This window comes from Dermochelys coriacea, chromosome 10 (assembly GCF_009764565.3).
Source record: "Dermochelys coriacea isolate rDerCor1 chromosome 10, rDerCor1.pri.v4, whole genome shotgun sequence".
Taxonomy (NCBI): Eukaryota; Metazoa; Chordata; order Testudines; family Dermochelyidae; genus Dermochelys; species Dermochelys coriacea.
The window spans coordinates 22,039,992-22,063,111 of record NC_050077.1 but is presented as its reverse complement, the minus strand read 5'-3'; the positions used below and the strand labels follow the sequence as shown (position 1 = coordinate 22,063,111).

At 41.3% G+C, this 23,120-nt stretch overlaps 1 long non-coding RNA gene across 2 annotated transcripts; it reads right to left on the bottom strand.

Annotated features, from left to right (window-relative positions):
- Positions 1 to 1,218: 1,218 nt before the first annotated feature.
- Positions 1,219 to 22,513, bottom strand: LOC122455999. 2 transcript variants are annotated; one of them, XR_006274589.1, is made up of 5 exons: positions 22,114 to 22,513; positions 15,166 to 15,311; positions 8,377 to 8,422; positions 6,857 to 6,971; positions 1,219 to 3,140 (listed from the first exon to the last, which is right to left on the bottom strand). It is a non-coding gene; the product is annotated as an uncharacterized LOC122455999 (long non-coding RNA). The 2 variants fall into 2 exon arrangements; XR_006274588.1 differs by lacking the exon at positions 8,377 to 8,422.
- Positions 22,514 to 23,120: the final 607 nt, after the last annotated feature.

Genomic DNA, 23,120 nt, shown 5'->3' with positions numbered 1-23,120 from the left:
GTTTTAAACCTGCTGCCTATTAATTTCATTTGGTGACCTCTAGTTCTTATATTATGAGAAGGCGTACATAACACTTCCTTATTTACTTGCTCCACACCAGTCATCATTTTATAGACTTCTATCATATACCCAATTTGTCATCTCTTTTCCAAACTGAAAAATCCCAGTCTTATTAATCTCTTCTCATATGGAAGCTGTTCCATACCCCTAATAATTTTTGTTGCCCTTTTCTGAGAAGTACTTCACCACAGAAACAGAGAGAGTGAGAGAAATGGGCTTCAGTCCTGAAGGATGCAGCCCATAGATTGCAAAGAGTGTTGTAACAACTATTGTATTTACATACTTCATTCTATAATCATAGAACATAGAATAGAATATCATCTCTGTTATAGGCAATACTCGTCTATTCTTTTGTGATTAATTTTTTTTACAGTTGAAATAAAATATAGATTAACGTGTAGACTGTCTGTCATAAATATAAAGGGAAGGGTAACAACCTTTATGTATGCAATAATATCAAATCCCTCTTGGTCAGAGGTGCAGAATCACTTACGTGTAAGGGATTAATCAGTTCCATTAACCTAGCTGGCATCTGACCAGAAGGACCAACGGGGAAAGAAGATACTTTCAAATCGGGGGTGGGGATTTTGTTTATGCCCTTTTGTTGTCTGCCCTCTCGGACAGAGAGAGGGACCAGGACAGAAAAAAACATCTAAAAAGATCCTGAAATGATACATCTACAATTACTGAAATTGTAAGTAATAGCAAGGAAATGCATTAGAGTATCTTTTGTTTTAGCTTGTGAATTTTCCCCATGCTAAGAGGGAGGTTTATTCCTGTTTTGTAACTTTGAAATTGGGCCTAAAGGGGAATCCTCTGTGTTTTAAATCTTTTTAAATTACCTTCCATCCTGATTTTACAGAGGTGCTTCTTTTACTTTTTTTTATAATAAAGTTCTTCTTTATTATAGTGTTAATTAAAGTGTTTATTAAGTGTCCTAAAAACTCAAGGGTCTGGTCTGTGCTCACCTTGTTAACCTATTGGTTGGTGTATTATTCTCAAGCCTCCCCAGGAAAGGGGGTGAAAGGGCTTGGGGGGATATTTTGTGAGGGGATATGGCTCCAAGTGGCCCCTCCCTGAATGTTTGTTTAAATCATTTGGTGGTGGCAGTAATACCATCCAAGGACAAGGAAAGGAATTTGTGCCTTGGGGAAGTTTTTAACCTAAGCTGGTGGAATATAAGCTTAGGGGGTCTTTCATGCGGGTCCCCACGTCTGTACCCCAGAGTTCAGAATGGGGAGGGAACGCTGACACTATCTGCCTAAGTTTATGGGAAGACTGACTTGAAAAAAGTACATTAGCAAGAACTGTAAAGTAATGTATAGTTAATAACTGCTGTATTTTCACTAGTTCTTAGAAGTGATGGTGTATTTGCATCTTGAGCTACTTAATTTATCCTCTTGCAATAATTCAGGTTTCCACTGTTACCAATAATGGATTTCAATTTCAATTCAGGAGTTCAATTTTGCCATTTTTGCTGTATAAGAGTCTTATTATCTTTTAATGATTGTGGACATTTATACTTAAAACGTTGCTTACATGCTAGACTAAACAAGGGTCACTCTGAAGGTCAAATGTATTGTGTGCCTCTCTCTTTCTGCTGCAAGAATAAAAGGCTTCCAATGGCTAACATATTGTAGAGGAATTCTGCCTTTTATATTGCAAACTATCATGTATTTCTCATTCATTTTTAATTTTCCTCTTAACAGTTACTGTCATTGAGACTTTAAAAGATCAGAGGATAGAGCTATTTGAGGGGTTTTTTTAAAACTCTTTTGTATAAGTATTTTAATAAATGCATCAGTTTCTCAAGCCTCAATCTTTAAAAAATTAAAATGAATATTAGTGAATTCATAATTTACAGATTATACCTGGCTGCAACAGCAGAGACTCCTCAAATTAAGTTTCCAGCAACTGCAATGGGGAGGAAAGCTCAGATCACCCTCATAAATGACTGCTGTATACATGATGCCCTCTTATATCTAACATTACCTCAGGGCTAAAAGCTAGCTAAACAGTTGCTTCTTTCACTTTGACCTGCATGTCAGCAAACACAGGCTCTGCTGAAACCACCATAGGAGCAAGTTGTAAAGATACGGAACATCCACCGAAAATGCCCTGCTCCTAATACCCCAGAATTAAAATCTTGGGGCTGCCAGTAAAAGCACCTCAGCTGACAACAGTTTGTTAGAGGTAGTCTCAAAGGTAGACACACAGATTTTTACAAACCAAAGCAAAAGCTAGAAATAGACTTGGAAGCATACTATTTGTGGATGGTTTACACTATGTTGCTGTCTATCAGCCGTAACTGTCATGTTACATTCAAGATAAATATAAAGAAGCCGTTAAAATCAGGTGGCTGAAAGGGTTAAGTGGCCTCCACCACCACAAAGACCAGTCCACATCTCTAGCCAAAATAGAGGCACATCCAAGACCACTCAGGCATTTGAACTATGTGGGCAGAGGCTTAGCTGGGGTAAGAGGGTGGTGTGTGTGTAATGAGAAGCAACCGCTGATCTGAGTATCCAAATTAAGGCTTTTCCACTTCTTTGAAAGTTACGCATTACATATTAAAATCTCTGTGTCAGCTCTGGAAGTTGAGTTTATAATCAAATAAGACACTTTAAAATTGACGAGATGATTGCATTCTCTCTTCCTCATTGGGTTAAATCTTTATGCCCAGTTTTAATACATTCTTTATTCAAGCAAATCATCCATTGCAGTCAATGGTCATTTTAGCTAAGGACTAAATCAGAATTGAAGTACTTAGGCCTGCTTTGGGATCTGCCAGCTCACACCCCTACAGGATCTCAATGGTGCTCCACAAGGATACATGGGTTTGTGCTGGTGGATCTTGATGAAATATTAGAGCTTTAGTAAAACTAAGATTTAGCTCTGTAGCTGGCAATAAAGCACAGTACCTCAAAATAAGGAATCAGATGCAGGGACAGGAAATACGTGTTTCTGATTAAGATTCAGAACCAGGAGTCAGTATCTAGGTTCTGTTTCAGGCTTTGTCACTGACTTGCTGTGTCATGTTGAGCATTCCACTTTACCTCTCAGTTCTTCAGATGTACCATCTGTGAGAAAGAGAAAATAATACAGGAGTGTTTGAGACTTACTTCATTAGCATGTGTGTAAAACACAGATTTTTAGCCTGAAGATGCTATAGAAATACAAAGAATTATTGTATTACATCCATTGCACAACACTACATTTCTGAATAGGTTTTCTAAAGAATTTCCAATGGTCGTAAGTATTTCAGGTAAAATAAATTTGATACCTCCAAATCATTGAGACTTAAAAAAATATGAACAAGAACTTGTTAGCTTGTTAAAGCTTTTACACATGTATTGTTTTAAAGATTATAGTGTCTTAATCGCAATCCGTCATTCCCATGATGGGATTTTCTACAACTTAACCTGGAGGATTTCCATGAAAATATGTTTTATAAATGGAAAGGCCTAAATATATTTAGCCAATTAAAGTTCTAACCCATGCAATTTTATGGTACAAGGCATATTTCTAGTATCTGCATTTCAGAGACATAAAACACCAAACCAATGTGTTCCAATGGAAACTTCAATTACATTCACCATTAGTAACACTGAGACAATATGTACAGAAGTTTGAAAGACTGCTCAAAGAAATGAGTCCACACACATTATACGATTGTTGTAAATAAAGTCTAAAGATAGATTCTCCTTCAAGCTCATTACAATTGTCTTTCCAAAAATATTTATAAAAGAAAACAATCAAATTTGGTTGCACAAATCTACCAGCTTTACAAATGTACAATCAAGTTACATTTAATTAAAATTAAAATCAGGATTAAAGGGAAATATTAGATCCTAGCCAGAAAAAGTCATAAATAAGTTTATGAAGGGAAAAATAGAGAACTTAACTATCCTAATGTCTAATGTCTAATTAATTAAAAAATGTCTAATTAAGTTTGCAAATTACTGTCTTGATGAAAAATATCAACATGCTATAAAGTGAACAACCAGACTGTCTACTCTTTGCAAGATAATTAATTTGTCTTCAAATAACTGGCTTATGAAATGGATTTTTAGGTTAAAATAAAATCTAAATTAAACCAATGTTCTCAAATTTACTCTTCATTTTCACTATGTGGGCAGATTCTCACAGACTTTAAGGTCAAAAGGGATCATCATGATCATCTAGTCTGACTTCCTGCACATTGCAGGCCACATAAATTCACCCATTCAATAACTGATTGGTGGCCACCCTTGAGGGCCACCAGAACCACTGTGGCTGGTGGGTACTGAGCACCCCCTATTTTTTTTTCATGCGTGCTTGAGCCCCGGACCACCCATGGAGTGCCTATGGTTGTTCGTACTCATGTTAAGTAGTCCCTTCATTCTATGAGTAATACGAAATTAATGGATCTATTTGCAATAAAGGTATTACTCAACATAAAGGGGTAGTAGAATAAGACCTTTTGTGACCAAAGTTCCACACTCCAAAGTTCCCTCAAGGCTGGCCACCAATCAGCTATTCGGTGGCCCCGGGGCTGGTGGGAGGCAGTCGGGGGAGGGGATAGAGAGGAGGGGAGTCGGGGGGTGGAGTGGGGGCAGGGCCTCAGGGGAAGAGGCTGAGTGGGAGTGGCACTGTGAAAGGGGTGGCAGTCCGTGTGCCGTCAGGGCGGCTCTCGTCTTTCCGTGGCAGCGGCAATTCGGCGGCAGCCTCTTTCTTCAGGCTGCCACAGTGGCATTTTGGCAGCAGCCCCACTCTGCAGACCGCACCGCCGCAATTCAGCGGCAGTTTCTGTCTTCAGTTGTCCTGCTTGGGACGGCAAAAATGGTAGAGCTGGCCCTGCTCCTAGAGCATACCTGTTCAGTGACGGAGAATCCTCCATGACCCTTGCTAAATTGTTCCAATTGTTAATTACTCTGACTTAAAAAAGTATGCCTTATTTCCAGTCTGAATTTGTCTAGCTTTAACTTCCAGTCATTGGATTGTGTTATACCTTTCTCTACTAGAGTGAAGAGCCCATTATTAAATATTTGTTCCCTATTCAGACACCTGTAGACTATAATCAAGTCACCCCTTAAGCTTCTCTTTATTAAGCTAAATAAATTGAGTTCCTTGAGTCTATCATTATAAGGCATGTTTCCCAATTCTCTAATGATTCTTGAAGCTCTTCTCTGAACCCTCTCCAGTTTATCAGGATCTTTCTTGAACTGTAGGAACCAGAACTGGACACAGAATTCCAGCAGCAGTCACACCAGTGCCAAATAAGAGATTTCCCAGTTTACTCATCCCAGGATTGCATTAGCTCTTTTGGCCATAGTGTTTCACTGGGAGCTCATGTTCAGCTGATTATCCCAAATCCCCAAATCATTTTTAAAAAGTCACCGTTTCACAGGATAGAGCCCCACCCCTGTAAGTATGGCCTATATTCTAATATAGGCAACAGAAAGCTCTTCCTAGAGAACTGGCAGCGAAGGTGAGCTACTCACTTTTTCAGGGCTTCGTGCAACACATCTTTAAGGGAAGAACAAATTAGAAAGCCATCAGTAGATGACTATTATAGAGCCATAATTTCAAGGATGTTCCAGGTAGAAGCAGAATATTGAAGGAGTCTGGTATTTTCTTTGATGCCATCTTGTTTATTTCACAAATAATGTACAGAATCCTGTCTCCCTGAATGCAGAAGAAACCAAGAACAAAAGGACCAGTTTCTTAGCTTACAGCCCTGTCATAAATATAAAGGGAAGGGTAACCACCTTTCTGTCCATAGTGCTATAAAATCCCTCCTGGCCAGAGGCAAAACCCTTTCACCTGTAAAGGGTTAAGAAGCTAAGATAACCTCGCTGACACTTGACCCAAAATGACCAATGAGGAGACAAGATACTTTCAAAGCTGGAGGGCGGGGAACAAAGGGTCTGGCTGTCTGTGTGATGCTCTTGCTGGGAACAGATCAGGAATGCAGCTCAGAACTTCTATAAAAAGTTAGTAAGTAATCTAGCTAGAAATGCATTAGATTTTCTTTTGTTTAAATGGCTGGTAAAATAGCTGTGCTGAATGGAATGAATATTCCAGTTTTTGTATCTTTTTGTAACTTAAGGTTTTGCCTAGAGGGATTCTCTATGTTTTATAGTAGCAGCCGTGTTAGTCTGTAGTCGCAAAAAGAAAAGGAGTACTTGTGGCACCTTAGAGACTAACAAATTTATTTGAGCATAAGCTTTCATGAGCTACAGCTCACTTCATCGGATGCATCTCAAGATGTAGCTCACGAAACCTTATGCTCAAATAAATTTGTTAGTCTCTAAGGTGCCACTAGTACTCATTTTCTCTATGTTTTGAATCTGATTACCCTGTAAGGTATTTACCATCCTGATTTTACAGAGGTGATTCTTTTACCTTTTCTTTAATTAAAATTCTTCTTTTAAGAACCCGATTGGTTTTTTTTGTTGTTCTTAAGATCCAAAGGTTTGGGTCTGTGTTCAGCTGTGCAAATTGGTGAGGATTTTTATCAAGCCTTCCCCAGGAAAGGGGGTGTAGGGATTGGGGGGATATTTTTGGGGGAAGACATCTCCAAGTGGGCTCTTTCCCTGTTCTTTGTTTAACACACTTGGTGGTGGCAGCATAGGGTTCAAAGACAAGGCAAAGTTTGTACCTCAAGGCAAAACCTAAGCTGGTAAGAATAAGCTTAGGGGGTCTTTCATGCAGGTCCCCACATCTGTACCCTAGAGTTCAGAGTGGGGAAGGAATCTTGTCAAGCCCCAGGCCGCTTTAGTCAACACCCAGCTCAAACAGACTCTCTCTCTACCTTTTTCCACGGTCACACTGTGTTTACAGGCTCCTGCTTGGATTTCTTGCCTCTCCTTCTTGCTCTGTTCTCAGTTTCTGTGTGATCTCTTTCTCCATCCACTCCACACACACACCTACCCAAAACAATAATAAGGCAAAAGCTCTTGGGCAGTTTTACATACTTTATCTCTTATGTGGGGGCTTATGCTTACAGTTACATTAATTGAAGGGTGAGTGACTACCTATCAATCTCAATGGGGTTTTAAGTCAACCCTTAACAAGGTTTTACCCAGCTCATAACACCAATAAAGTTAGAAGTACAACTTTTGTGTGCAGACAAGTCATCAGTGTCTAGGAAGATTTTTCATTAAACTTAGATTCAGAAGAGAGACTGTTAACTGTCCTGTTCTGTGTATAGAGGACTTGAGTCTCTATGGCTGTCAATCCAGTATCATTCAACACCAATAAACTCCCATAAGAAAAAGTGTATAACAAGCCTTATATAAAAAAAGGACAATACATGATGAAGTTATGAAACCATGCTATCCCTTCACACCCCACTTCCCTTTCCATAGATGCCTAAAGTATCTAAAAAGAAGAAGTTGGTTGTAAGGATACAGTAATTGATTTTAATTAGTTTGGTAAGCTGATGAGCGGGGGATGGGGGGTTCCTTTTTGGAATGATAGTATGTTATGGTCCAGTAACTTCAGCAAAGGATTAGAAGCCATGCTCTCCTGAGTTCCAATGCTCGATAAGCTCTGATACTAACTCCATGTCTTGGGAAAATCACTTAGTGTGATTAAGGAGTGGCAAAACTGGCTGCTAATCTGCCCCCAAGGATGACTACTCATTTGAGCTGGGACTACTCACTGTACCAGTTGCAGAATCAGGCTCTTAATATCTCGGTTTTAATTTCCCCAAATGTAAAATGGGATCATCAGGATTCGTTTGTGTTTGTAAAATGTATTGAAAGTCAAATTCTGCTCTCAGCAACACCTGGGTAATTTATGGTTAAATTATATCGCTGAGAGGAGATTTTATACCAATCGCTGCAAAGTATTTTTTAGTTTCTTAAAATTAACTTCTTTTATCATCAAGACATTAGAAAACGCCCAATCAAATAAAAAAATAACCCCAACACAAGTTTTGAGTGACCTACCCAATGCTGCTCCGCAGTGCAGTTATAAGTCTCCCTGAGCTATGCACAATCCTGATGAGATCATCTATTCTGCTTGTGTACAGACCAGGCAAACAAAAAGGAAACCAAATAAATGTCTGATATATTAGATGGAACACAGCAAAATACCACAGAGCAAAGTCAGGAGGGAAAGAACTTTAATCATCAAGCTTCTAATGGGCTATTGCAGCAAATTAAAAGTAAACAAAATAATTTTAAGTGATAAAAGGGAGTTGACTGTGCCCAAATAAATCTTTTTGTCAGGTTTACTATGTAAATAATGACATGACTTATCAGATTTCTAATTCAAATAAGTCTGCAGTTCTACTGTAGTCACATAAAATAAACATATGTACAGTACCTTGCGAAAAATCTGACTGCAGGCTCCAGTAATTGATTGAAAATTTCTGAAAGAAAGTATGTTTTTCTCTTCTGTATGGAAGGAACTTCTTGTTCAGTGTGGTTTGAATCCTGAATCTGGCCTTCGTATTTCAATGTTACTAAGTTTTACATTCAATAAACAAAAGTATTCAGGAGGACCTTTATATGCACAATGTTGTCCCTCATGCTTCTTCCTTGAAATACTGTACTATTCCTAAACTTATATTCTACTTTGGACAATTAAACTACTTCTAAAAACGAAGGAGAAAAGACGGCTCTGATTTGCAGTCATAAGCTGACTGTTCTGGGATCATCTTCAGAATTACCTCATTATTTATTCTTGGTGCAGTCCACAAATTAAACAAACAGTTTCTATATATAAAATGGGGATGGGCTTAGCTTACTTTATCAGGGGTCGCTTTCATAGAGACAGATGCTGAAAACGCACTGGCTCAAGTTACCAAGCACAGCAGGTTGTGTGCTTATGTGTATACTTGTGAATTATTTGGTAAAGTAAAACAAAGTAAAGGTTGGTAAATAAAGGGAAGTCAAAGATCCTGCTGGATATGAGTCAGAACTCATGCGTCTGTGACAACTCTGCATCTACTACTGTAGACTTCCAAACCCAAACCACTTGAATGATCTGTCAGAGCAGCGGGAAACTGAAAAAAAAGAAATTCCCACCACTTTGAAGTCTATTGAACTTTGTGTGTCAGAATCTCAAATCCCTTTACAAAAATTTTAAACCATATAAATATTTCTTTAAGGTAAAGTATTATCGTTACATACAGAAAGAAAACCCTGGCTCTGACTGGCCATCTTAAAGAAGAATTTCTGGACAATTGCACCATGAAACCAAGGATATACCTGAGGTGCATCAATGATATTTTCATCCTTTGGATGGATGACAAACTCCCTCACACATTTCCACCACAACTTCAGCAACCACCACCCATCCATTAAACTTTTTCTGGGCCATAGGCACTGACTTTTATTTTTCCTGGGGGGGGGGGTGCTACACCCCCTCTCCATCCTAAGGCCCTGCCCTTTCCCTTGAAGCCCCGCCCTTGCTCCACCTCTTCCCACCCACTCTGCCCCTTCCTCGAAGCCCCTCCCCTGCTCCCTCCAAGGCCTCCAACCCACCACTCGCTGCTCTCCGCCCTTTCTCCGAGCACCTCCACCAGCTGCCAAACAGCTGATCAACGACCCCACCAAAACCAGCTGTGACTGGTGAGTGCTGAGCACCCCCTATATTTTTTCTGTGGGTGCTTGAGTCCCAGAGCACCCCTGGAGTTGGCACCAGGGCTTTGGAGCGAAGCCCGGAGCTGGAGCGTGGAGCAGCTCCAGAGCAGTGGAGCTGCAGGTTTTTGCCTGGAGCTGGAGCGAAGCCAGAGCACAGCTCCAAAGCCCTGGGACACTCCCACACTAGCATCAACTTCCTGGACACCACAATCAGCTTCAACAATGGAATCCTACAGACAACTATATACAAGAAACCCTTGGATCACGACACCTACCATCATAGATCCAATAACCACCAGAAACACACAAAGAAATCTGTTATCTACAGCCAGACACTCAGATACCACAAAATATGCTCTGAGGAGAACGTCTGGAATATACACCTTAACACACTCAAAACTGCCTTCACCAAATAAGTATATTCCACCAGAAAAGTAGATCATATCTGAAATGGGCCACCTGAATACCGATAGAACCTGTTTCAATACAGAAATAAATCCCGCTCTGACTGCACACCCCTATTTGTCGTAGATTCATAGATACTAAGGTCAGAAGGGATCATTCTGATCTAGTCCGACCTCCTGCACAACGCAGGCCACAGAATCTCACCCACCCACATTTATGAAAAACCTCACCTATGTCTGAGCTATTGAAGTCCTCAAATCGTGGTTTAAAGACTTCAAGGAGCAGAGAATCCTCCCTCATCTGCCACCTCACACTGGAACTCGTATGGGGTATCATCAAACAACTACAATCCACACTTTATGGGGACCTCATCCTGTAACAAATCTTTCCCAACCCCCCTCTTCTGGCCTTCAAACAATCCCCCCGCCAACTTCTCCAAGCTCTTCATCAGAAGCAAGCGCCTCACAGAACGGAACACACCAACTCAAAGCAGCACTAGACCCTTCCAGAACAACAGATGTAAAACCTGCAGACATCTCTCCACTGCTACAATGATCAACATCACAGGCACCAACTTTTTTCTTTACTTGGGGTGCTCAACCCCGACTCCACACTTTCTCCCAAGTCCCCACCCCTGCTCTGCCTCTTCCCGTCTTGTTCTGACCCTTCCCCCGAGCACGCCCCATCCCTGCTCCTCCTCCTCTCCCCAGAACCTCCTGCATGCCATGGAACAGCTCATCACGGCGGGCAGGAGGCGCTGGAAGGGAGGGAGAAGAGTTGATTGGCGGGGCTGCTGATAGGCGGGAGGCACTGTGGGGGGAGCTGGCTGCTGGTGGGTGCTAAGCACCCACTAAATTTTTTCTTGGGTGCTCCAGCCCTATGATCAACATCCACCACAACTCAGCTATCAAGAGCCATGAGTCCTACACTTGCCTATTACAACATGTGGTGTACCTCATTCACTGCACTAAATGCCCTAATAACTACTATGTGAGTGAAACCAGATAGTCACTACACTCTCAAATGAGCTCACACAGGAAAATAATAAAAGACAAAAACACCACACTACCTGTGGGTGAACACTTTGCACAAAGTGATCTCTCTATATCTTATCTCTCAGTCTCCATCCTCATAGGGAACCTGCACAACACTTTCAAAAGATGAGCCTGGGAGCTTAAATTTATAATTTTGCTAGACACTAAAAATCATGGTGTTAATTACAACAACCTGTAACCCACTAACCCCCCCCTTTTTTGTCCTATTACTACAGGGATGTTAATGGGACATTTCACCTTAGAATATGTCCTAACTACTTATGCTAAACTATCTGTTTCATCTTGTATTTAGCTATGACAGTGACTGCCTTTCCCAGATTTGAGGAAAAGCTCTGTAGCTCAAAAGCTTCTCTCTCAACCCAACAGAAATTGGTTCAAGAAAAGATAATACCTCATCCACCTTGTCTGGCTGAAAACTGTCATGTCACCAGTTTCTACTATTTATCACTTCATATTTAAATACTGAAGTCTGCAACAACAGGAAACAATCAAATCATATATAGAAACTCCTGACTCTCTGACTAGCCACATACATCCTGATTAGCTGCTGTTGACTTCAGTGAAAAGAGAATGTTAGTCACCTTGTGCAGTAACTAAGGTTCTTCAAGATGCGTGTCCCTGTGGGTGCTCCACTTTAGATGTTTGTGCCCGGTTTGGTCGCACATGTGCAATCCCCATCTCACGCCATTTCAGGCGGTTAACTGGCACTGTGTGACCAAACCCACCCCCCCACCAGTTCCTTCTCTACCCACCTTTGGATTCTAGTCGGAGCATTAGCAGCGCTCGCTACTTAGTTCTCTTAGACTATTTACTATGGTTATTTAGTTACTTCATTACTTTTTCTTTGTCCCCATTGCCCCCTTTCTTTTACCCTCCCAAAAAAACCCTTTCTTTATTCCTATTATTCTCCTCATTAGAAGCTAGGTTTCATCTACCCCTTTCGAATAGTCAGCCTCTCTGAGGGCAAAAGCCTTTTTCTAATGGGAATGCCCAGTTCTCCAGGCTTTAAACGCTGCCTCACTTGCAGGCTTTCTATACCAGTCTCAGATGAATACGATCAATGTGTGCACTTTTTAGGCAAAACACACATAACACAAAAGTGTCCTCATTGCCACAAGCTAACTACCAGGACAAGAAAAGCTAGAGACTTAAAACTAAAGCTCCTCCTCATAGAGAAGTCTCTAAGACCAGCGTCTGAACCCAAAGCCCGGACCCCATCTGGACAAGCCTCCCAACCACGGCTTCTGACAAAGATCCCTCCTCAACCATGCAGGCTTCAGTTCAACTCGCTAAGAAAATATCCAAAAAGCAGGTATCTACTTTCCCAACGCAGGAATCAGCTAAAAAGCACCATTCCGCGTACGGGCAAATAGAATTGACACCGACTGCACCTGCAGTGCCTGGATCTGATGTGCTAGAACCATCCAGCACAGCTGGTGCCAACTCAAACACAGGTTCTAAGGAGAAATCAAAACCCCATGCCTCAGCACAGACACAATCAAAGCTGCAATCAAAGCAGAGTGGCTCAGCACTGCCTCATACTTCAAAACCCAACGCACGCTTGGTGACCACTCTGGCACAGCCCACGGTACTAACATATGCACTGCTGCTCACAGCACCAACGATTATGCAGCCCCCGATGCCGATCATGCAGATACTGCAGCAGTTTCTACAGCAAAAAGATCTTTTTGTTAGATCTATACCTGACTCTCCCATCCTCAGCACCGATGCAACCACGGCATGGTCAGCACTGAGTCTTCTTGCTACTCCATCATGCTACGCTCCACCTCTTTCAAGTGATGAAGAGGAAGGACAGGTAGATTCTCCTCCACAAACATCTCCCCACCAAGAGCCGCCCACATCGGTGCTACCTCAGGGCCCTTACTGCACTGCTCCCACACATCCACAGTGGCATGGCCAGCCTTGAGGCCCACCTATGCCCTTTCTACCCCAATGGGCATACTGGAACCAGTGGGCCACACACCCCACTCAACAGGGACTGTCCACCACACCTGGATTAAGTGTGTATCTACATCTTCAGAACCTGGCCCTTTGGAACAGGCAGGACAAGGGGAGGAAGAAGAGAACGAACCTTCTGATCAGGAAGGGGCATCATCTATCAGTCATCATCCTCCCCAGATGATACCATCATGCTTCCTCCCCAGATGATACCGTCATGCTTCCTCCCCCTAATATGGGGGATGATTTCAAGCAATTCCAGGACCTATTTAAAAGGATGGCTAGCTCTCTGGAAGAGGTTCAAGTGTCACAGCACAAACTTGTGGACATTTTGAATAGCTACTCTTCCTCCAAAATCGCTTTACCTATGAACAAGGCGATAATGGACCCCATCAAGACTGTTTGGCAGACTCCTGCAAGAGGTCTGACAAAAAATATTATGTGCCAGAAAAGGGCACAGAATTCCTATTCTCCCATCCTGCACCCAGTTCACTGGTGGTCAATGCAGCCCATGAGCATGGCAGACAACAGCAGCCCAAGAATACACCTTATGATAAGGACTGGAAAAGGCTTGACCTTTTCGGCCGCAAGGCTTATTCTTCTACTATACCAAGAGGTAACCCACCTCATACACATAGGAGCAGTAGAACCCATTCCAACAAATCACAGAGGGAGGGGATTTTATTCCCACTACTTTCTCACAAAGAAAAAGTCAGGCGGGTGGAGATCTTTACTCAATCTAAGAGGACTCAACAAGTTTGTGAAGATATAGCGATTCAAGATGGTCACACTGGGCACCATAACCACAGCACTAGAAAGAGGGGATTGGTTCTCTGCCCTCGACCTCCAGGATGCGTATTTTCATATAAAAATCCATCCCTCCACTCGGAGGTTTCTCCGATTTACTATTGGACAGGAACATTACCAATATAAGGTTTTTCCTTTTGGATTATCCACTGCCCCTCAAGTTTTTTTCAAAGGTACTAGCAGTGGTTGCGGCCTACCTCTGCAGAAACAGAATTATTATAATCCCTTTCTTAGATGACTGCCTGCTAAAAGCACCAACACAGCAGGCAGCGTTATAAGCCACCAAACTGACGGTAACTCTCTTTACCACATTAGGTCTCCAAATAAATGCACAAAAATCTACTCTCACCCCAGTGCTAGAGTTCACTGGGGCCATAGTCTCTCTGCCAAGGCAATGCTTTCTTACTCTGACCAATCTCATATACACAGCTCGAAACAGCCCACAGGTATCTGCCAGGACTTGCCTGAAACTTCTCGGCCACATGGCTGCCACGACCTTCGTCATCAAACACAGGAAATTACATACGTGTTGCTGGCAAGCGTGGCTCCGTCTAAACTATGTCCCACACAGACCCAGCATAAACAAACGACTCACAATGCCAGACAAAATAAAAAAACTCCCTACTCTGGTGGACACAAGCAGATAACGTCTGCATGGGGGTGCCCTTCGTTCAGAGGACGCCAACACTAACCATCACCACGGATGCTTCACTCTTGGACTGGGAGGCAAATCTGCATCCCCTTTGGAATTCCTTCTTCACATAAATCTGTTAGAGTTGCGAGCTGTTTGCAATGCCTGCCTGCTCCCACTTCTTGCCAATCATCAAACAAAAGGCCATTCAGATCCTTACGGATGACATAGCTCATATGTTTTATATAAACAGACAAGGGGGAGCACAGTCAAACTCCCTGTACATGGAAGCCATGAGACTCTGGCAATTGTGCATCAGACACAATATCCACTTCACAGCAGCATACCTATCTGGATGCCAGAACATCACAGCGGATACCTTAAGCAGACACTTTTCGCAGGACCACGAGTGGGAGTTTGACAACAACGTGCCTTTATACATACCTCTTTGCAACCCCACGCAACACCAAATGCCCCCAGTTTTGCTCCAGAGCAGGTCTCGGCACAAACAATCTAGGCAATGCCTTTCTCCTAGAGTGGAACGCGCCCCCTCCTATATGCTTTCCTTCCCATTCCCCTCCTGACCCGAGTGATCCATAAGATCAGACAGGACAGAGTCACAGTAATCCTAATAGCCCCCACATGGTCCCGACAAACTTGATACCCTTACCTTCTCAGGATGGTGGTGCGTCCACCACACTCTCTTCCGCTCCTGCCGCATTTACTGTCAAAGGACACAGGTCGCGTCCTACACCCCCATCCACAGACTCCACCTCAGGGCATGATTCCTCCATGGCTCAAGGGGCCAGAGATGACCTGCTCAGAAGATGTTCAAAACATATTACTTAACATTCAGAGAGCAATGACCCACCACACATACTTACACACGTGGTGGCAATTTGATACCTGGTGTCAACAAAAACAGCTGGCATCCATTTCAGCCATTCCTTATTCTTAATATTGAACTACCTCTTAGAACTTAAAAGGCGAGGCCTCTCCACGAGTTCAATAAGAGTACACTGCTCCGCTATCACTGCTTTTCACCACAAAGTAGATCAATTTTCTGTCTTTGCTCACCCATTCACCAAGCGTTTCCTCAAAGCTCTCACTAACGTCTACCCTGACCTACGCGATTATACCAAACCATGGAACCTCAATCTAGTCCTTCGGGCCCTCACTGGTTCCCATTTGAACCCATGGCCACATGCTCACTACTGCATCCTTCCATAGTGTTTCTCATGGCCATTACATCTGCCGACGTGTTAAAGACCCCCCCGCGCCATATACTATCTTCTTTAAAGATAAAGTATCCCTGAGACTGCACCCCAAGTTTTTACCTAAAGTCATCTCAGCCTTCCATCTTAACCAACCCATTTACCTACCGATGTTCTATCCAAAAGATCATGAGGACAGAAGACAATCCACACTCCATACTCTCGACATATGGAGGGCATTAGCTTTTTATATAGACAGAAAGAGACCATTTCATAAATCACCCAGAATGTTCATCTCCATCAGCGAACGCTCTTATGACTTCAACTCCGAAGTCCCCTCCTTCCACCGGAGGGCACTGCTCTGAAGTCACCTAAAGTGGAGCACCCACAGGGACAGCACTCGAAGAAGAAGCACTACTCACCCTGTACAATAACTGAGGTTCTTCGAGATGTGTGTCTCTGTGGTATTCCACTACTCTCCCTCCTCCCCTCTACGATAAAGTTTATTGTTCAGATTCTGCGGTAGAGAAGGAACAGAGGCAGGGGTTGGTCGCACAGCACCAGTTAACTGCCTGAAGCAGCACCAGATGGGGACTACGCATGTGCAACCCAACCACTCACTGCCACCAAAAATCTCAGATTACAAGCGCAGTGGTGCATGAGAACCTAAAGTGGAGCACCCACAGGGACAGCACTCAAAGAATTATACTCACCTTGAATCAAATAGCATATGCTTTTGTGATGTTATCTAATTAAAATATGACCATGCAAACCACTCTTGCTACAACTGTTATATTGTTGCAACAAATCTTATACAAAATGTTATGCATGGCCAGAAAGGATAAATGACCCAGAGTCAACCTTTAGAGACATAGTAGAAAAGTATGTGAATGGTAATTAGGGCCATTCCACGCTAGATAGGCTAGAAACTTTGAAATGCAAACCTGTATTATTAGAGAATTGGAGGTGATACTATATGTATGTGTGTACTTATATCTTGTAGAATGTTAGCCATGTAAACAGTTTTTGTCTGCCACTATAGCTATTGATTCAGAGATCTAAAGGACATATTAACATTTAGATGAACTGTAAACACAGTAACATTACTGTATTCATCGCTCTTTGAAATGTATAGCAGATCATCTGCGAATGGTGGAAAAACAGGCAATTGCCTTATGTTAATCTGTATAGCTAATTACTAGGGATGCTTAGGAAATAGATCTACTTCAAAATCCCCTGAGTGCCTATTGTTCGCCAAAGGACTCCAAGGTGTCAAAGAAGGCCTGAAACTTAAAAAAAAAAAAAAAAAAAAAAAAAAAAAAAGGGGGGGGGGGCTGATCCTTTTTTGTCTCAGACCGGCTTGATGCTTCATGCAGGGGAAGTTTAAGACCAAAATTGAGATCTCCAATCCTAATCTGGAATCACCCTTAATATGAACATTGGACTATAGCCTATGGACTATTTCTGAAAGAACTCTTTGGAACTACAAAGCTCACCACTCTGCTATGAATTTGATCTCAAGAATGGTACTCATGTTTGTATGTATACTGATCTTTTAGCGAATACTCTCTCTCCTTTCTTTTTTAATAAATTTTAGTTTAGTTAATAAGAATTGGCTGTAAGTGTGTACTTGGGTAAGATCTGAAATATTAATTAACCTGGGAGATAATGTGTCCAATCCTTTGAGATTGGCAAAACTTTTTTATATGATGAATAAGATTTTCAGTAATCTTCATCATATTTGACTTGGGTGTCTTGGTGGAGGCCTAAGGCTGGGTTACTTTAAGGGAACTGTGTAGTTCACTTCTGGGTAACTAATGAGGTATTACAGAAGCTGTTTTGTGCTGACTTGGTAAATCTAAGTATTGGAATATCCACCAGCTTTGGGGATTGTTTGCCCCATTCTTTGCAGTTCACCCTAATTGAGTAATCTCAGTTGGCTCCCCTGGTCTCCAGTCACAGCTTTACATGGAGCTAAACTTGAAGACTACTTGAAAACTCCCGCTAGTACAGAACATGGTTACTTGCTTATTTATCAGTGTTTGCCACCTGGAACATAATACATTATTTCCAATTTGATTCTAAAACTCAGGCTGCTGATTTTGTTATATAAAACCCTACATGGCTTGGTCTTATGCATGGGTTTCCCATTGGCTCAGATGCCCTACCGGCCTCTGTAGGCATTTCCCCAAACCTGTTCAAACATTGTGCCAAAATGAGCTATCATGCAATAAATTGTTCATAATATGATCCTCTCTCTTCTATCTTGCATGCTTTGATGAGCAGTGAAATAGTTTATGATATTGTAAGTGTCAATATCATTGAGAATCTGAGTTAGTATTCATTTCAGTAAATGAATGGAGTAGGTCAGACCTCTCATAAGTACTGTTTCAAGTTCTGCAAATGCAAGCAGCTCTCATTGAATCACTTATCCTCAAAAAAGATGAACAAAGTGTATCTTGGCAACAAAAACAGCTAGAGACTAATTTAAAACACAAAAAGCAAACTTAGATTTTGGAGAACAAGGTGGCAGTATAACTAAAGTAATGCTGTTATGCTGTACCCCCGCATACCAGCCTAGTCAGTGTGCTGAAATATTTTTTTATATAAATTTATAAAGGAATAATTCTTACTGCTGACTTTGAAAACTGGTTTCATGCTATCATATTACCGCAGTGCATTAAATGTGAAATAGATCCCCAGAACTTTGTTATACGTAGAAGAATGCTTTGAAGGTTTGATTATTTCTAGGGCTCTGAATACTTTATACAGTTGATTGTAATTCCATTATATCTAAGGTCAGTCTGGTTTCAGTCTATTTTCAAAATGAAAAAAAAAATCAGAAGTACAGCTTGCAAGAACTGCCAACCTGCTGTTCTGTGTTCTCTACATGCCAATTTCCCCACTGTGATTAGCCTCAGGACTATGAACTAAGTGAAAATGAAGCATAATACATTTTTGATCCATGCCTCAAAATGTTAAATACTGGAGACAGCCCTATTGAGGCTAATCCTGTAAGAAGCTGAACCCCGTCTGTAAATGCTTTGTAGGAAGCAGTTTGCACTTCACAAGATCAGCCAGTTTGACTGTTGAATTTCTAAACACTGTTCTATGATGGCTAATTGGCTGCTTTATGTATGGATTTATCATACTGCTTACAGTTGAATAACGTGCACATAGAAGAGGGAGAATTTGGGACAGCACACCATCTCCATGATTCCTTACAAAAGATCCTTTCAAGGCCTTCTGATGGAATCTCTATAGTTAAGCACTGAGCTCAGTGGCTGCCATTCCACTTTAAACATTTCGCTCCTTTAGCACATGGTGAAACAGTTTTCTAGCGATCACAGCAACGCAGAAGCAGCATTAGTGAGGGGAGACAACGGGACAAGGAAACAGGTCTTGGGTCAGGACTGAACAGAAAAATTTGGATTCTGGCACACAAAAGTAAAAATGTAAGAAAGAACAACAAAGTTTAGGAAGAACATAAGCAGAGGTCATCAGATATAAGTAGTATAAGAGAAACAGTAAAATATTACTTAATTCAGTGCTAAAAGATGTTCCAGAGAGTGTGACACACAGCAGGCTGCCAGTGCAGCTGCTGCATCCTGTTACTATAGATCCTTGTAATATTCCATTAATCTAAGTGGACATTCTGTAGAAAAGAGCTGACAGAACATACATGTCCCCTGTGGAAGAAGCAAAAGGACTGAATGGGAAAAGTAGAGCTGAACAAACAAATTAGAATAATTTATTTAAAAAAATTTGCTTTTTGGGGCCAAAGGTTGATGCACAAAAGTGCCAGCACAAACATTACAGTATTTTCAAATTTAGTCACATTTGCCTATTTCTTCAGGATGCAAATACAGTATGCAGATAATTAGTACAGCTTGTAGCATGCATTTGAAATTTGAATCCATGTGTGTTACAAAAGACACATATGATACAATTTCTGTTCCTTGACAGGAAGATGCATCAGTATGTCACAAAGAAAGCATGAATTAGAATCATACAATTAAAGATACAAAATGAATTTCATTTTTTATTCTTGCTAGTCAAGTTCTACAGGACTGAAATATGTGCTTAAGTGCTTTGCTGAATTGGGGCTTATGGAAGCAGAAAAGTAATTAAAATATAGTTATTGATGGAAAATTTTAGACCTTGAGGAACTGTATCTTTTTAAAACTAGTTTTACAGAACATTTATACGAGATGCTTTTGGTGTTACGGTAGGATTTTCAAAATCTCTCACAGCACTGGCCTAAACTTTGCTCCCATCAAGTGCTTTTGAAAATCTAACTCTAAAGACTGAGGTGTAAAATTTGATTTCATGTAGAGATCTCATCTAAAAAGACTGTACCTTCTGATTTCCAAACCTTGCTTCACTGGTTTTGGAACTAATCCTTGCTAAATATAACCATTCACTAAACAGAAGGGACATGTACGATTTTCTTTTGAATCAATATAAACAGAGTAGTGCATGCACTATGAAGATACCGTGGCTTACTATACAGACACCTATTTGTTTATAGTGAGCGACAACAAAAACCATCTTTTTAAAAAAAGTTTTCAAGCAAGGACCAGTTGCAGATCTATTCCCTCTCCCTACCGCCTGCGCTCCCCACCTCCAGACACCATACTTCCACCTAATTCCCTGTTTCAAATTCTCATTCCTCATTTGTGTATATTTAGTTCTGGGAGCAGAGGTTGCATTGTTGGGTAACACCACTTGCAAAGTAAAGAGCAGCAGGAATGAGTTAGGGAGGGGTCTATTTTTCCTTGACTAGAAGGATAGTAGGTGGTATGCTTCAAAGGCTGAGGAAAACTATGACATTCAGTGAGAGGACCCTAAAAGGGAAACAAACTTACAAATCCAGATGGGAAACTCTTACAGATGGGATCATTGCCAAATGAATATAGGTCAAATTTGCAAGCTAAATACCAGTGTCCTTTTAAACACAATTTTAGATAATAAAAAAGCTGCTAAATTAGTAGCGCTGGGTGTTGAAGAGTGTTTGCCATGTTTGACTCACAGTAAAATTAACATATATACTGCCTATTTTGATACACTGCAGCACCATTTTCTGTTTAGACAATAACAAATCACCATAGCAGCGCAGTAGCCCTGGTTACCGTAAGATCAGTACAACGAAAGAAGAACACTCTTGGTTGAGGATTGGCTGGCTAAACTGCTGAACATTTGCTCTCGGTTTCCAAGACAACATTGCTGAGCACATTTTTTACCTCAAATTTATTGCAGAGAAGCTTGTAAAATGCAGATCAAAAGTGAAATGAAGATGGCTAGTCTGCTCATTAGAGCCAACTTATATCAAGGACTCAGAGCTGCACTCTTAATATTTTGTAACCAAAACAAAATTCAGTGCTGAAGCTTTAAAATGCATATGAATATTCCCTCATACATTCCCTTACCATATCACAGCTGTCAATTTATATAGCTCTCTCTCTATTTGCCATTCTACTTTAAATGCAATTAACTTAGAAGAACATATCTTTTTGCAGACACCTCTATTAGATGGTATTACTATAGCAAATAAAAAAAGAAAGGAGACAATAATGCTAAGCAGCTTCATTTCAGAAGAGTTCCTCTCTATTTATTTAGCACCAGCTTCGCTGAGCTTCTTTCATACATATCAATCAAGTTAGCTGCAATAAATTAGTGAAAACACATTAAATTTCCATTACCTTATGCAAACACTAGCCCACAAGCAAAGACAGTGTTTTTAATCATCCCTTACCACAGTCCTTTCCTTTTTCCTTGTAAGAGCCCCATACACTAGGAAATGAACAAATTAAGAGGTCCACTTCTGTTCCCACTGAAGCCAGTAAGAGGATAACTAGGCTAAACTCACAGTCGACTTATCAGTCAATTAGATTGCTCCTGGAGCCACAGGTAGACTTAGTAGGTTTCTGGGTGAAATTTCATGGAGTGGCTGAGCTCCCTAACTCATCCCCTCCTTCTTTGGTCTTGGGGTATGTCTACACTACAGTTAAATGCCCACAGCTGGGCCATGTCAGCTGACTCACAGACATTGGGCTGCAAGAATGTAAAACTACAGTGTAGACTTTCAGGCCCAGAGCCCGGGCTCCAGCTCGAGCCCGAATGTCAACACTGCAATTTTACAACCCCACAGCCCAATCAACTGATATGACCCACCCATGGGTGTTTAATTGCAGTGTAGACATACCCCTTATTTAGAGGCCAGAAACAATAACTTGGGATCTTCTTCCAATATTTGGGGATTTTGCCAGTCTGTTTTCTTTCACATTGTAAAGCATGTGACACTTGATAATTTATAAATTTTCAAATTTGATTTTGACAAAATATTATTACTGCTTAAAGGAGTTACCTAAATTATTCTATGCTACTAGCCTTACAAGACTTACCTTTAACACTGTGTCAAGCTGCCATATTTATTAGTTTAACAGATAAAAAGCTGAGAGATGACTCAGGTTTAACTTTTTCCTCCTCTCATAGTTGAAGAGAAAGGCTCCCTGTCATTGAAATTTGAAACCAAAAAGGAAACAGAAGTAAAATATTAGAAATTAGAAAGGCTATTGACAAGGATAGTGAATGTCATCTGTGTTTTATTCCTGTCTTTTTCATTAACCAACTGTGTGGGAGGGTAATGGGTGCATTATCTAAGATGTGTAGCTTCAGTAATAGATGTTTGTAAAATAATTTAAGATACAAGGATAAAAACTGCTGTACAATTGCTAATTATGAAAATATGTTCCATACCTAGACAAATTAGATTTTCATTGTGAAACAGACAGCTCACAGCTATTTAACATCTGGACTTTATAAAAGAGAAAGTGGAATGGAGACTGCGGGAAATGGCGGGGGCCAAGGGACGTGCTGGCCGCCCTTCCTGCAGTCCCCATTGGCCTGGAGTGGTGAACCGTGGCCAGTGGGAGCTGCGATCGGCTGAACCTGCAGATGCAGCAGGTAAACAAACTGGTCCAGCACGCCAGGGGCTTTCCCTGAACAAGCGGTGGACCGGCTTTGAGAACCACTGCTCTAGAGCCCTGCACAGACACAAAATTTGTATCCGCATCCTAGCCGCAAGAATGATCCGCAGATGCAGATATCCATGGATATCCACAGATTTGCAGGGCTCTAGATACAAAATTTGTATCTGCATCTGATCTACAAAAATGGCCAATGGATATCTATATCTATAAAGTGGATATCCATGGATTTGCAGAGCTCTAGACACCACTAACCAGCCCAAGCTCTTGAGTAGACACATCAATACCAGGAAAAAAAGTTATTTTGCTAGTACAGCTTATTTCATTTGGGGAAAATAGAGTAAGTTATACTGCAACCCCCTCAACCTCAAGGCGGAGGCTTTGTCTGGAAGGAGAAAGGGTAGGACTCCTTTAAGAACTCC